This window comes from Lactuca serriola, chromosome 1 (genome assembly GCF_051521515.1).
Source record: "Lactuca serriola cultivar US96UC23 chromosome 1, Lser_US96UC23_V15, whole genome shotgun sequence".
NCBI classification, from domain to species: domain Eukaryota; kingdom Viridiplantae; phylum Streptophyta; class Magnoliopsida; order Asterales; family Asteraceae; genus Lactuca; species Lactuca serriola.
Genome location: NC_136408.1, coordinates 98,478,745 through 98,493,962, shown reverse-complemented (window position 1 = coordinate 98,493,962; position 15,218 = coordinate 98,478,745).

Here is a 15,218-nt window from a genome sequence, read left to right as displayed (position 1 = left end):
AAATGAATAGCCATGTCAAGTTAGGGTTTACATGGTGAAACCCTACTTATGACACACTATAAAAGGAATATTTGATCAAACAAAATTGGCGCTAAGGAGAACAAGAGGGCTTAGCCGATTTTAGAAGTGTTCTATTTCTCTCAAGGTTATTCCAAGTGTATTTGGTGTTGTGTGAGACATTTCAGGCAACACTTGAGGTGCTAGGCTCACAAGGTTCTCAAGGAATCCAAACTACAAAAGGTATGTTCTTCTTCTAGCATTTACATTGAAAAGTTCCCCATGGTATGCTAGATAGGTTAAGAACCTTGAAAATCAATTTTGCATGTATCATAGTAAAACATAGATCCAAGGTTTCTAGAGTTCCATGTACACATTAGGAGTGTTAGAATGCTCAAAACCTAACAGCTCTCTGCTCAGGAGAAGACGAACTAGTAGCAAGTCTCCACCAATCCTTCGATCCGGACCTCAGAAGGTTCAGAGTGTACCTGACCTTCTGGTCAGCTGGGCAAGAGCAGGTGAAAAAGCATCCCTAAACTTCAGAAAACCTCCTCATGGCTACAATCAGTTCCTGAACTCCATCAAAAGTCAAGGGCTTTGTATTGTCGAAGTCTCGATACTGAAAAACCCAACACGTACGAACCCCTGCAGCTGCAACGACTGCGAAGGCTACAACAACAGAAGTTTTAGCTATGGCTGCATATCTGTCATCAAAGAACTCCATCATTGCAGTCTTGAGAGACCCAAAAAGCTCCAGTATCTACCCTCATACAATCGTCCCAACCTCCTCATGTATAATCTCTCTGATATGGTCCTCTGTCACTGCTGGCCCACCCTGACTGCCAGCTCCCGATCCCGATCTGGATCCAACCTTAATTCGTCTCGTCGTCACCATACTGAAAATATAGCAGGGAGATATCAGATAATACACATATCATCAGGGGAACCAACACCCAACAAATCCCTAGGGGTTGTGAGTTCTTTGTTATGTGTACGGGTCCTATGTTTTCAGTAGTACGGGCTCATACTACCTTCCACACCTACCCATATTTGTCTCAAGGATTATCACAACAACCCTAACAATACATACTATCATATGCACACAAAATCCCTACGCCTTAGAGGAAGGCTACACATCTCGAGACTGGATGGCTGACCCCACACAACTCGTCCTACCACTAACTGCCACATGACCCTCCATTGGTGCCAGAGAACAATCGCATGAATACAATCACATGCCACACATTTTAAACAATCTTAAAATAAAATATTCAATCCTAAAATGGTTGGACTCAGACAAGAGTTGCGCAACAGGACCAAATCCCTTATCCTAAGATCATTTAAACCATGTAGCATGTGACTTAGCGTATTCACTCAATAGCTAGTTCACACGCGAAAGAGTCATACAACAATCAATCTGGTACTCTACAAGAGATACGACATCATATATCAGTCAATTCTATCATGTAGCTCCTAAAGATCCTTATCCTATTACTAGCATTTTGTTCTAACATATCATAACATAATCTCAATTAACTGTGTGATAATTTAGGGTCTACTTATTGGCTCCGGCTGATCATACACATCACATCCTCCTTGATTATTTTGAAAACCATTTGAAAATTGTTTTAAAAGTCTTTTTTCCTTAGTTTGAGACTAGATTCACATGAGTGTTCCTCCAGTTCACTCAAACCAAGGCTCTGATACCAACTTTTAACATCCACAAAATTCATGAAAAATTTAAACTTTTTAAAACCAATCCACAATCATCATTGTTTACAATTTAGTTTTCAAAACATGTTTAATATCATATTTTTCCCAAAATCATAAATCAAAACACAATGAGGTGCACGATCACGCCTTCGCCTTCCCACGATCATCTGAGGTACCTGAAACATAACCCAAAATTGTATGCCCAAAGCTTAGTGAGTTCCCCCAAAGTACCAACACAAATACAATAACAACATACTATGGGTCCAATCAACCATTGGTTTGGAATACCCCAGGCCCCTTAACCATTAGGTTGGAATGCCAACATACTATGGGTCCAATCAACCATCGGGTTGGATTACCCCATGCCCTCAACCATCGGGTTGGAATGCCAACATACTATGGGTCCAATCATCCTCGGGGTGGTTTCAACCATCAGGTTGGTATGCCCCGGCCTGTTGGCTTTTGCACAAAGTAGTGAAGCCTCGGCCATCGACCAAACATGTGCACAAATAATAGATAATCATATAATAATCTATAGCCAGTTAAACAAATCTACAAATCACTAAGCATAGAATCATCCTATATACCTGGGTATTGATCTAATAGATCGCTATAGTACAATGGCATGCATAACAGGGTGTCAATCCAATGGGCCGACATTGGTTCCTTCGACCTGTAAGTATAGTGAGGAAAACTTACCTTGAAAACTAAGCAAAACTAATGAGATTCGACTCTGAATCTCAACTCTCTAAACGATACCTATTTCCACCAAATGACCAATTCCATCAAAATACTAAAAATACCTAAAATACCCTTAAGGTCAAATTTGGTCAAACTTGATCAAAGTCAAAGTCAAAGTCCACTGGTCAAACCCACTATGTCAACTGAGTCAACCTAGCCGAGTCAACTCAACAAGGTTGATCGATGCAAATACACACGGCATACTCCGAAGGTACGCTTAGCGTACGTAAAGCCTCTTATTGACCACCATTGGGGTAGTTGATCGACTACGCGGGGCATACCCTCGCTGCTTCCAAACTCCATTTACTGCTTAATGGCTTAAGCACTTAAGCCCATATTTCAGATCCATGACCAAAACATACCCTAGAGTCATAAAGTTTCCAACTTTATGACTTAACCCCCTAATAAGAGCTTAACAAAAGGTCTTAATCCATTAAGACCTCCTACAAGATGCATGGACCAACACTAACCAAAGGGACTTCATTTTTATGGCTATGGACCCCTCCTAGGGTCTGAAGGGACAAGTCAAAACGTCCCGAACATGCCATGCTCAAGATGAGACTTTTTGGGACCAAAAGATGACATAAAACCCCCATTACTAGATCTTCAAGATTAAGAGACAAAGGTGCAAGATTTATACCTTTAAAGTCTTGCAAATGAAAGATGAATCCTAGATCAAAGGTGCCTTTTCCTCTAAGCTGATCTTGATCTTCTTCCTTCCACTTCTAAACACACAAACACACTCTTTAATGCTTGAAATGGCCTCACAAGATGCTTCTAGGATTTTAAATCATAAATAGAGGGTAGAGGTTGATTAGGTGAATAGAAATGAGGCCATAAACATGCTTAAATACCACCAAAACCCTAAAAATTAGGGTTTCCAACTTTATTTAGTACACCCCGCGTACATAAGTGTACACCCAACATACTAGGGCGCGCCCTAGTATGCTCAACATACACAAATGTATGCTTGGCTTACTTCTGCTACCCAAAATTATGAGAATGCCACTAGGGCTTCAAGGCACATTCTCTTGGACTTAGGGACCAAAATGTTATATAATAAACTTAAAGTGATAAATTTAGCAGTTCCTTAACACCAGGATGTTACACCCCATTGTGAAGACCCAGTTGAGTTGGCTATATCAGTCTTGGTACCTCGGAATACTCAGCAATCTGATCATATAGGATCTTTGGACTCTAAGTTCTTTATGTTGAGGGTGGCAGTGAGACGAATGACATATCGAGTGGATTATCTGAAAGCAGGAATGACACATAGCTGAGATGTGGATCCTACTGGTACAAGATCAATTATAGGAGGCTCATGATGAGGTACAGTTTCAGCAGTAGGTGATAGAGGAGGTTGTAAGTTACACTGATAGGTTGGAGCAACAGGTCGAAAGAGTTGAGCCGATGACCTCTTTTTTTGACCATTGGGTGGATTTTGTGTATAGACAGTTAGTGTAGCTGATTGCACTCTTGATTGTGTATTTTGGGTTGAAATTTTCCCTAGCATGATGGGCTAGGATGGATATATATATATATATATATATATATATATATATATATATATATATATATATTGGGTTAGTATACTCAGAAAAGCTAGCAAGTTATTAAGGTTTTCCTACACTAACCAAAATCTTTTGTGGTTCACTTGTAAAAACAATATGATGCATATGAAATACTAGGGGTGTACAAAATCGATATTTATGTACTATTACTCTGTTGCTTGACTAACACTAATAATAACTCACTACGTCATAACCACCCCCACGAAGGCAACACATATATGAATGCAAACAACTAAATTACATCCCAATACTAACTATAGGATCAAGAAATGGCACCACCAATAATTACTAGGTCTAGCCTTGGACCCCATCCATACCAAGATACTTAATCAACTCAGGACGCCACCTTTATGGACTCAACGGCCATAGAGGCATTGGTAGTGCAACGCGTTGCTGATGTAATGGTAGATTTCAAAGGCAACTGCAACATAGGATCTGGACTGGGAGTAGGAGGTGATAGCTCCCAATGGGAAAACTGAGGTTCTCCAAAATCTTGCACCTATAAGGAATTAATGAACTACTAGCCTAATATGTTTTACGGAAACAAATGATTCATCGATGGAGAAGAACGAATCTGTTTTTGAAATCAGTCTCTATGTTGAGGAGAGTAATGTGAAGCTTTTTACTTGCACCTTTAGGGATGCGGTGTTGTCCAAGTGGGATGGCCACACCAAAACTCTGGGAATCGCCAATGCAAACACTTTGTCTTGGGGAGAACTTAAGAAAATGATAATCGAGGAATAATGCCCTTGAGAGGAGATGTAGAAGTTGGAACAAGAGTTATGGAACTTAATCATGACCGACGTTGACATCATACCCTTCACCAACCAGTTTAATGACCTAGCAACTCTCTGTCCCAGTTTTTTCACCCCCTGAGCACAAAAAGGTGGAGCGGTACATTTGGAGATTAGTTCAACCCATCCAAGGATTCATCACATCTTCTCAATCAACCACTTACGACAATGCTAAGAGGTTATCCTTCAACTTAACTAATCAGGAGATCAGACACGACACTTTGGTTTAGAGAGTTGACATCCCTAAATCCAAAGAAAATAAACACAAGTATTGAAACGAATTTAAGGGAAACTCCAAGAAAACCCCAAACAAGAGGCAGGAGACCATTAAGGCGTATGCCTCCACTCCAACTCCAGCCCCGGTAGCAGCCCCTGCACCCCAAGGACAATGTGCGGTTAAACACCTTAAATGCAACCTATACGACTTCCATCACTTTAGAAACTACGTGATTTGTCGTAGGTGCAATAAGAAGGGGCATACCATCATATTTTGTAGGAAACTAGTGGTCGTGCCTACAGTAGCAACAAACCAGTGGATTGCTACCACATCGTAGAATCAAGCTTGCTTTGAATACGAGTTAACCAGACACGTCAGGAGAGATTACCTAAAGTGGTGGACGCCAGAGGTAGGACATTCATAATCAGCGCCATGAACACCATTCAAGACCTAACCGTTGTGATGGGTACATTTCTTGTTTAAGGTTTATACACAACTATACTTTCCGATTATGGTGCTGATAAAAGCTTTATCACACCTATGTTTAGACAAATAATAGGCCATAAGTCTAGAAAATTAGATGAAACCTACATAGTAGAAATGGCTAACGGAGAATCTGGCAGTACACAAGAAATTTTAGAAAACTGCCTTCTCACTCTAAATAACGACACATTTCACGTTGACCTCATGCTTATGACCATCGGGAGTTTTGATTTCATCATTGGCATGGATTGGTAGTGCCGCACCTAGCCAAAATTCTATGCTACGAGAATGTGGTATGTCTATCCTACTTAACAAGTTATATACGAGGAGAAGCCCAACAAAAGCCTTCAGATCATTTCTTGCATAAAACCGAGAAAGTACCTTCACAAGAAGTACTATGCTTTCTTAGATCATGTCATAGACAAGAGGGGCGAGAGGAAAGAAATCAAATACATACCCTAAGTATGTGATTTCCTCGATGAATTTTCGGAAGATTTACCAGGATTGCCACCAATTCATGAAGTAGAGTTCTGAATTGACCTGATTCCAGGGGCAGCTCGAGTAGCAAAATCTCCCTACAAATTTGCCCCCTCGGAAATGCAAGAATTATCGGGACAACTCCAAGAGCTTCTCGATAAGGATTTCATAAGACCAAGTTTCTCACCTTGGGGAGCCCCGGTGCTATTCGTTAAGAAGAAGGATAGAACCTTTAGGATGTGCATCAACTATCGGGAGATAAACAAGCTAATGATCAAGAATAAATATTTGCTCCGAAGGATATATGATCTATTCGACCAATTGCAAGAGTCCAACTTCTACTCAAAAATTGATTTAAGGTCAGGATACCATCAACTTCAGGTACAAGAGGAAGACATTCCAAAAACAACGTCTAGAACTCTCTATGGCCACTACGAGTTTCTAGTTATGCCTTTCGAACTAACCAACGCCCTAGCTTTCTTTATGGAACTGATGAACCATGTTTTTAAACTCTACCTAGAAAAAGTTGTGACCGTATTTATCGACGACATACTGATATACTCACGAGTGGACGTTGAACATGGCCAAAACCTATGAATCATTTTGGAGTGGCTAAGAAAATAGGAATTGCACGCCAAATTCCCAAAGTGTGATTTTCGTATCAGAGAAGTACATTTTCTCGGGAACATAGTTAGCAACAAGGGCATTCATGTAGACCCTTCCTAAATCAAGGAAATCAAGAATTGGGAAGCACCTACAACACCGAATGAGGTGCGCCAAATACTAGGATTGGCGGGCTACTATCACATATTTGTAGATAATTTCTCCAAAATAGCTAAATCCCTGACAATAGTAAAGAAAAGGGACGCATAGTTCAAATGGGAAGAAAAGCAAGAATATGTGTTTCAAAAATTGAAACATATCCCGGAAGGAACCAAAGACTTTGTCGTCTATTGCGACGCATCACACCAAGGCATGGGATGTGTACTTATGCAGAGAGACAAGGTGATCTCATATGTTTCACGTCAAATTAAGGTGCACGAGAATAATTACACCGCCCATTATATAGAATTAGGAGCTATAATTTTCACCTTAAAGATCTGGCAACATTACTTATATGGCACAAAGTGTACCATATACACCGACCACAAGAGTCTTCAGCACATATTCAATCAAAATGAACTCAATATGAGATAGCGAAGATGGCTAGTGCTGTTGAACGACTCTGAGTGAGAAATCTGATATCATCCTGGCAAGGAAAACATGATAGTTGATGCCCTAAGCACAAAGGAATGACATAAGCCTCGCAGAGTGAAAGCATTCACCTTGACAATTCAATCAAACCTTCCTGCTCAAATCCGAGAAGCACAACTAGAGGCCTGTAAGGAAGAAAACAAGGCAAGAATGCCTACAAGGAATAGAGAAGCACTTCGATTCCAAGAATGATGGAACCCTACATTTCATGGACCAAATATGGGTGCTAAATCTCTGCGATATCAAGAGTTTGGTTTTGGAGGAAGCTCACAAAACAAGGTATGCGGTTCACCCAGGATCTGATAAGATATACCTAAACATGAAAAATAGTTATTGGTGGCCGAAGGCGAAAGCAAAAATCGCCACCTACCTAAGAAAAAGCTTGACCTGTGCTAAGGTCAAGGCAGAATACCAAAAACCCTCAGGTCTACTAAAGCAACCATATATACCTGAGTGGAAATGGGAAAAAAATAGACATAGACTTCATCACGAAACTACCGAAGACACTCAGTGGGTACGACACAATTTGGGTTGTGATCTCCCGTATGAACAAGTTTGCATATTTTCTGTCAATCAAAGAAATGGATAAAATGGAGAAGCTAGCCAAAACTTACATTAAGGAAATTGTTCGGATGCATGGCATATCGACATCTATTATCTCAGATAGAGATAGCCGATTTACATCTCGGTCCTAGAAAATAATGCACTGAGCATTGGGAACACGACTTGATTTGAGCATAGTCTACCATCCGTAGACCGATGTTCAAAGTGAAAGGACTATACAAACGTTGGAGGATATGCTCAGAGCATGCATGATAGACTTTGGATATGTTTAGGATACTTACCAACCTTTAGTTGAGTTCTCCTATAATAACAAGTTTCATGCCAGTATAAAGGTTGCGCCATTTAAAGCAATTTATAGTAGAAAGTGTTGTTCTCCGTTATGTTGGGCAATAGTCGATGACACCCAGTTAGTAGAGAAACTCGCAGGAGACACCGTGCTAACAGGCCCGAAGATTATGCATGAGACAACCGAGAAGATCGTTCATATAAGAGAGCATCTGAGGACCGCTTGCGACCTTCAAAAGAAATATGTTGATTTTCGACAAAAAGCTCTTGAATTTTAAGTTAGGGATAAGGTCATGTTGAGAATATCTCATTGGAAATGTCTCTCCGAGGACATGCTTGTAATACCTCAAGAAATGTCTCTCCAAGGACATGCTTGTAATACCTTTCAAAGAGATACAGATCGACACGAAACTCAATTTTCTCGAGGAGTCGGTCAAGATTATGGATCGCGAAGTTAAGAGACTTAAGCAGAGTCGCATTCACATAGTTAAGGTATGATGGTTATCTTAGCAAGGGTCGGAGTACACATGGGTATGTGAATACCAGATAAAGATCAAGTACCCTCACTTGTTCGAGAGCGTCTCGACCTCGAGCTAAATTTCGAGATGAAATTCCCTTTAATGGGGGAAGGATGTGACAACCTGGAAAATACGTCACCAACCGCCATTAGAATCTAAAGCTTCCAGTAGCATGTAATAGGAAAACTATGTAACCTTTTGATATATAATTAGATATATTCTAATTTGTCCTTAGTTACGTCAACAATTAAGCTCAAAATTAAGTGCATGAAAAATCGTGTCACCTTGAGAGCATGGTAACATTTTTAGAATATGCGCATTGTTGTGATTCCAAATATATAAACTTCGTAAAAACTCAACTTAGTGTGGAAGAGATATGATTTTAGTGGTGAATAAAAATCTACCGCACATAAAAAGTTACAATGTTAAAAACTACGAGGAGAATAATTGAGTTTTGGCAGAAGTCACCAAAAAGAGAAACGTAGTACTAATCAAAGTAAGAATTTGAGACAAAGAAAGCCTAAAACAGCACTCGTATGAAATCATAATGGTTATAAAATTTAGGCTAAAAACAAAAGTTAGAATTAGCCAAAATAACCAAACGGAAACTTGTAGTGTATGTCGAGAGCTACATAGATATACGAGATTCTTTGAAAATAGAGCTCGTGTGCGAGAGTTATGAATTTTTAAAGTTTGATTTTACCCTTGCATGAACCCGCGTGTAGCGTGAGACGTGCACCCAACGACTGGATTAATCAGGATATAGATAACGTGGCATGAGGATAGGGGGTCATTTGACAGCTCCCTGTGGCTGATGAGCACTTGCGTGACATGCATTCTATTGTTAAAATAGCAAGTCCCGGCAATTATGTTCTCACACCTAAAATATCTCTCTCGTTATCTCTCAATTTTCATGCCAATAATTCCTGAGCGCTTTTCGAGTTCCAGACTCCCGAATTCTACCCTACATCAACGGTTTCATGCATCAAGGTTGAGTTCACGACCCCATTTTACTGTTTTCAAACCTTTTACAGGGGAAATACGTGCTATAAACTATCGCTTTCATAAATATTGCTAACTGTATAACATTAGTAATATGATTATGCCTAGAACATTAGGATGATAGTATGACTGATAGATACCCTCCCCAACTTTGGGGATAATATTATGCTTAGTTGTTATGCCTACTCAAACTGATAGAAAACATCACACCTAGTTGTTACGGTGGTCAGTTGCTAGGAAACGGTTTTTCTCTAGCCATTACTATAGCCAACATTTTGTTAAGCTTAGTACCTAGTGGTTACTTTGCCTAAATACCCAGCTATGCAAAACACTCAAACTTATATATATATATATATATATATAATTATCTCTTATAAATATAACAAAGAACAACAAATGATCGACCAGTGGAGGCTCACACAAATAAGTATTAGACGAGACATGATTAACACCCTAGCCGAATAACCTTTAGCTATAATCCCTAGGCCTATAATCATTAAATCTTAAGTGAGTGGGGTAGATATGTATATATCCATACATAATTGACACATCCATTTGCGGTTGCTAGCTACAACCTGATGACAGTTGGTGCAAGCATAACTTTCTAAACACGGACGATATCTAATGAAGCGTCAGGAATCTAGGCGGACGACAACAACACTCATAGCTCGATTATAGGAACTTATCATAACATTGTTAAACTAATCTATATAAAAACTACTACTAGGAAATAAACCTAAGAAAGTAGTGATAGAACACAACTCAAGTATGCGAGTTTAGGAAAACAACAACACTGACATAACCAACCCTATGTTTCCCTTTTAAACCACATATGAATGAGTCTGGGATGAGATGAGCAAGACCCTGGTGATGCAACGAAAGGCATGTGTTTTTTTATTATACTTCGCTTTCATAAAGTATATGTACCATGAACGCCTGTGTAACCTATATTACCTAATGAATAAAAATTAACATTTTCATAATATTTGTGTACTAATCAGTAAAATTTAGCATCTATGATCCAACATCCTAACGTCGCACAGCTCGACGTTTCTGCCGTCGGCTGGGGGTGTGAAAAATTGAGATGAAATAGGCTCGTTGACTGAAACTGATTTTCAGACCATGGGAGAACCACAAGGTTCGCGTGATAGGTTTTGGCACGCATGGTTGTTATGTATGTAGTATGATTATAAATAGGAGTGTTGACAGGTCTACACTAGAGCCAATGACATTATGTGGATGCATTGTATGTTTGATGGTATATGTGGTATAGTAGAAAATTCATTAAGCTTTATGCTTATATTTTTGGATTAAATGTTTTGTAGGTTGTTCGTGAGAAGAGCTCGGCGAAATTGTACGCATGCAACAAAGATATCTGTTTCCACAATGTTTTAATTCCACTCTAATAATGTATGGTTTCAATCAAACAAATGTCACTCAAGGGTTTTTGAGACAAAGGTTTTACGTAGTTAATCTATTTTATAAATCAAAATTCTTTTTGTAATTTTGGGGACGTTACATTCTCTCATCTCTCCTAAATTTTCTAAGGTGTTAGTATGTTGGGTGTGTGCCTTTAGAGGCATTCCTACTCTAGGTGCTAAATCCTTCAAAGAGCAACCAAGAGATCAAGATTATTAAGGAATCACGAATATATATGATTATACTCTAAAGGTTAATAATTCTATCCTTTTTGATAGTTTATATTCATAGTTTTAAAAGAATGTTGTCATTGAAATAAAACCTAGATCTAGGGTGCATGCACACTTAAGATTATTATTGAATGTTTATGTTGCCTAAAATCCATGTATAAATGCATAGAAAACCCAATATATGTGTCAGAGCCATTATATTTTAGTTGTGAGCACTGCTTTGAAAAAACTGAGAAAAACTAAAGACACCTGTTAATCATTGGACGCGGAGCGCCCTGACTGATTTCTAGGGTTTCACATTTTTTGCTATAATTTTGTTAGGGTTCATCTTTAGTTTTAAATATTGTTTTAATATGTTAATATTGAATAATTAAACTAAGAGGATAAATATGCCTAAATAAATTTAAATTATAGATAATTGATTTAAAATTAATTAACTAAAAGTTAATTAAAGATAATATGTTTAAATCATGTATTCATAAAAAGTTTAAAATACACATTACATATAATTATAATAGTTTATAAAGAGTATATGTAAAGCCAAAAGATTTATATATGTAATACGATTACTATATGTGTAAGAATTATACAACATGTGTTCGCACATGTTTAATTAAAGATTGTTAGTCGAATCAAGAGTAGGCTTCATTCATCAAACCATGCTATAAGAGATGCATAAGGAAGCGACATATAAAATGACCATTGAATGATAGTGATTTTCACTCACCGCTTCTTTATGTGGTGGATTGACATTAGCTGAAAGTGTTTGGTAGTAAGATGCCTCCTTAAAAGTATAACATATAAAGTACCGAAAACAAAATTCTCATTTTTAGTTATCTTAGGAAAATGTGAATAGTTGTTAATCCATGAAAAACACACATTATTCCTTATTGTTTATTTATGGAGCTTGTATGGTTAACTGGTACATAAATTTGAGATGTAAGAAGAAGATGATGCGAGATTCATGGTTGTGGATTGTTGGCGGAATGTGTGTGGTTAACCAACATGTCAATTGAGGACCATGACATAATCAGTCACACATTTTTTCATGGGTGGTTGACCATCTTATTTGTGAGACCTCGGTATCCTAGGGAAAAATAGAGGATATGCAAATCCGAGATTAACATGTCATTGAATAGTTACAATGAATCTTAAAAGATCGAGGAATTTCATAGTTATTCAAAGTTGGTAAAGTGAATTATCTACCTAAAATAAATTTGTGATATGATCACGGTTTCCCTCTTCATAAAACGAGTCTAAAATGTGGATCCTAGCCTTAAAATAAATTGGGTAATTATTTAAGGATTAAAATAAAATAACTAAACTTTCACTTTCCTTTTTAGATGTCTTGGAATCAATAGTCTTCCTCTCCCACCTCCTCCAACCACCAGTTGGAACTTCTCCTTTATTTATGTTCTTCAAACAGAGAATATCACTGGTAGGGCTAACTATCTTGATTGATGAGAAATCTTAGGATCACATTGAGGTATGACAATTGTGAATACATGCCCGATGATCCTATTCCAGAAATTGATGAGAAATCGTATGATGTAGAAAAAGTAACATGTCGCTGACTCGAAAGGTGTCTTACATCATCATTGTCGCCATGTCCTCGGACCTCCAAAAGGATTTCGACAACACTTAGGCATATGAAATAAACTTGCAGTTGGTTGAAATGTTTCAACAAAAGGTAAGGAAAGAACAATTTGAGATTGTCAAACCCTAAACATCATGCAAAATAAAAGAAGGTGGTTTGGTGTGTGCTCATATTTAACAAATGAAGAGTTACATATACCAACTTGAGAACCTCAATGTTTTCTTTTATGAGAACCTAGTAGTGGATCTTGCGCTTGTTTAACTCCCTAGTTCATATGATAACTTCATCATGACTGATCAATTGAATACTACGGAAAAGACATTGATGGAGCTCTATAGCCTCCTCCAGGCAACTGAAGCCAAAGTGAAAAAGAATCATGTTGCACCTCCACTTCAAGTTCTCGCCATTTAGATTGGTGTTAGACAAAAAAAGGAAACATTCCAAACCAAAGTGGAAAGGTAAATTTGTGGCTTCACATTCCCAAAAAGGAAAGGGTGATACGTCTTTTCCACCAACGAGTGATCCAAAAGAACTATTGTGCTTCTACCGGGGTGTTAAAATGCATTGGAAATGAAGCTGCCCAAAGTACTTGAAAAATCTATAGGATGGAAAGGTTCAAGCGACGGGGTCCAGTTCAGGTACTTATATGATCGAACATCATAATACTACTACCTCTAATTCTTGGGTTTTTAATATGGTATGTGGTACTTACATATACATTGTATTGTAGGGACTAAAGGAAAGAAGGAAGATTAGGCACGAAGAGTTGAATCTAATCATGGGGAATAGACAAACATCGCATGTCTCAATGGTTGGAGAGTTGAGCTGAAGCTTAGTAGTGGAGTTTTGGTTAGATTAGCTAATTGTTTTTACTCTTCGAAGATGTCTAGAAACATTATTTCATTTCATGCATTATATAAACAAGTTTTTAGTTTTCATTTAATAATGAAAAGGGTTATATTTTGGTTTAAAGATGGTTATTTTATGTTTAAAGCTTCCCTTTGCAATAGATTATATGAAAGTGTTGTTTGTGTTTCTAATAGTAGAAATTTTAACTGAAATATTGATTTTGATGTGTTAGATATATCGTGCTTATGACATTGTCTCCTTGGTCACATAAATAAGAATTACATCGCCAAGCTCCAGTCGAAAGGAATGTTGGAATCAATCGACCTAAAATCGGATGATGTATGTGAATCTTGTTTGTTAGGGTAGATGACTAAATCACCATTCACAAGGACTTGTGAAATAGGTAAAGAATTTTTGGATCTCATACACATAGATGTGTGTGGACCCTTCAGATCCACCCCAAGGGATAGTAAAACACTATTATGTTACATTTATTGGTGATTTCAGTAGATATGGATATGTTTATTTGATTAAACATAAGTTTGATACCTTTGAAAAGTTCACAAAATATCAAAATGAAGTAGGGAATCAATTGGGCAAGAAGATAAAGTTTCTCCGGTTCGATAGGGGAGGAGAGTACCTTTGTATCAAGTTCAACGATCATCTTAGAGATTATGGAATAGTTTCACAATTAGATATTCCAAGAAAAATGAAACTTAATGGTGTTGTCGAAGGGAGAAATCAAACTTTGTTGTACATGGTTCTATCTATGATGAGTCGGGCTTCATTACCAATAAAGTTTTGGGGGTATGCACTTGAAACAACAACACATATCTTAAACCATGTACTAACTAAGAAGGTTTTGAAGACACCTCATGAAATGTAGACTAGAAAATTTTGGTCACTTAATAAGGTCTAGGGTTGTGAGGTTTTCATTCAGCACGAAACATAAGATAAACTTTAATCCAGATCTGAGTGATGTCTCTTTGTTGGTTATCTACAAAAGGCTTTTGGATATTTGTTTTACAGACCTAGTGAAAATATGGTGTGTGTAGCTCGAAAAGGAGTGTTCCTTGATAGATAACTTATATATTAAGAAGTTAGCGAGAGTCAAATTGACCTTGAAAAAATTTGAGAGTCAATCGATAGTGAACCTTTAGTTGAAACTAGCACTCAACCATAGGTTAGGAAACCTGTTGACCAAATGACATATCCTAACCTCTTCGCATATCTGGTAGAGTTAGTAATTCTTCCGACTTTTATGGTTTCCATATAACGATAGAAGGACACATGTTGATTAGTGATAGAACACTAGTCAATCTGGACGAGCTAGCTAACTACAAAGAAGTGATAGCAAGACCAGAGGCTGCCCAATGGAAATAGGCAATGGAAATTGAAATTCAGTCCATGATGGATAACCAAGTTTGGAATTTGGTTGATCCTGCACATGGTCTTAAGATAGTATGTTGTAAGTGGATCTTCAAAAAGAAGACCGACATGGATAGGA